This window comes from Hyaena hyaena, unplaced genomic scaffold (assembly GCF_003009895.1).
Source record: "Hyaena hyaena isolate Hyena2069 unplaced genomic scaffold, ASM300989v1 scaffold_1685, whole genome shotgun sequence".
NCBI classification, from domain to species: Eukaryota; Metazoa; Chordata; class Mammalia; order Carnivora; family Hyaenidae; genus Hyaena; species Hyaena hyaena.
This window is the reverse complement of record NW_024082319.1, coordinates 1-2,176: the sequence shown is the minus strand read 5'-3', so window position 1 is coordinate 2,176 and position 2,176 is coordinate 1. Positions and strand designations below refer to the sequence as shown.

Below are 2,176 nucleotides of genomic sequence, written 5' to 3'. Positions count from 1 at the left end.
ATATATTTTGTATATTAGAATTATATAATTATATCCTAAAAATAATTACGTAAGTTGAAAGCTATCTTTACATTTCAAATAGATATTATATTCAGCAATGTTTCCCTTTAAAAAACCATATAAATAAAAAATGTTTCTTATTTACCTAAGAAAAAAATAGTAATTACTTTTCATTAAGCACTTAACATGGAATATACTCTGTGCTAAATGTCAATCCTTTGTCATCTCAATTAGTAGTTTAAACTATTGTAATCTTGAGGTAACGGTGGCTAAAGATTCAGTTAAAGTGACTACTAAGTGGTAGATAGAGCTGGTTTTAAACTAAAGTCTTTTTAAGTTTGTGTTCTTTATCAGTATTCTGAAATCAGGAAACTCAAAAGATACTTAACCAATCCATCTATCTTTAAAAAATGTCAATACTTTCACTTCCAATTTAAGATGAAGGCTGGAAACGTGTTTGCTTTTTTCCACCTTTCCAATTACTCTTGAAAGATTCTGAAGTACAAAATAAGTGTACAAAATAAATAATTTCATGCCAGAGAAAAGAATGAGAGGTGCATCAGATTCTAAAAGAGATTTCAACAAACTTTTCAAAGATGAAGTTATATGTGAGCAGACTGACAGATGAAACAGAGGGGGAAAACTACAGGCTAGAATATGCCATAAAAATACTGCTGAGTAGGTGTGAAAACATTCACTTGAAAATAACGTGGGGAGGACTGGGGCTCAAAGTCAACTGATGTAACAAAGCACCAAAGTGACAAATAAGACTGAAAGCAGGAAGATTCAGTAAAAATATTACATAAAATAAATTTACCAGTCAGCAACCTAACTTCCCTTCCAGAATCTCTCCACAGACAGCCAGACTCTCCCCCAGTTGTGACACAGGATAGCATACTTTAAAACTATTGAAATAATCCATTTGAAGAAAGCCAAAGTGAGACTCTGAAGCAAGCCTCAGAGGCAGAAGACCACAGTGATTAAGTCTCTGGGTTTTTAATCCAGACATTCTAATTTGAATCCTAACATGGCCACTTACTAGTTTTGTAATCTTGAGACTATTGCCTAACTTGTCAGTGCTCCAGTTTCTTATCTGTAAAATAGGTATAATAAAAATATCTCAGGGCTATTGCAAGAATTCACTGAATATATACATATAGAATTAAAATATAGATTCAGACCAAGGCATAGACTTAGAGCTATAGTAAATTAAACACTTTTTCCATCTTTCCTAGATCATTCCCATTGACTTAACAAACATATAAATTCTCTGGACCTAATGAAACAAATGAACAAAAGCCATCCTCAACCACACATCTCTCTCTAATCACAGATCGTTTTCCAATCCCCTTTAGAGATAAAGCCCACAGAACTGACAATACACATAGTGGTATACATCCCAAGACCCCCATGGGATGCCCAAAGCTGCAGAAAATACCGAGCTCTCTCTCTCTCTAGTTTTTCCTATACATACATACCTATGATAAAGTTATTTTATAAGTTAGGCACAGTAAGAGGTTAACAACAACCAAAAATAAAATACAACTATAACAACATGCTATTTGAATGTGGTCTTCCTCTCTCAAAATATCTTAACATACTGTACTCACCCTTCTTGTGATGATATGACGCAATCAAATGCCTATGTGATGAGATGAAGTGAGGGGAATGATACGGGGGGGTGACGTCCAGATAATTCGTCAGGGTAGGAGCACCTGTTTCACCGCGGCCTTTGACTTCGGGTTATTGACGCTGCAGAAAGCAAAACCACGGCTAAGGACTGCGTTGTCTCTGGCTCCCAATTCCCTCTCCACCTCATTCCAATCTAATTTTTGCCCCAACCTCTATCTACTCTCAGAATAATGTTTGAAAAGTAACAAGTAAGATAAAAATGACTTTAGACTTTTCATATTAAACAATCAATACTTTATTAAGTTGGTAAAGCGAAAAATAGAGATGTGATCATATTATCGGGTTAAAAAGATCACTAACCGAACAACAATTGAAAAAGATTTCCTCTGGTGCTTGCTTTAGCAGCACACACTAAAAACTGGAACCATGCCGAGAAGATTAGCATAGTCCCTCTACAAGGACGAGGTGCATATTTGTGAAGCGTTCCAGTTTTTTTAATTAAAATAATTTAAAAAATTAAAAACAGACAGAATCCACTGAGAGA

The 2,176-nt window shown here is 34.8% G+C and overlaps 1 non-coding gene across 1 annotated transcript; it reads left to right on the top strand.

Moving 5' to 3' along the window:
- The first annotated feature begins 2,021 nt into the window (after positions 1-2,021).
- On the top strand, positions 2,022-2,127 carry LOC120226420. Its single transcript, XR_005527012.1, has one exon. It is a non-coding gene; the product is annotated as a U6 spliceosomal RNA (small nuclear RNA).
- Positions 2,128-2,176: the final 49 nt, after the last annotated feature.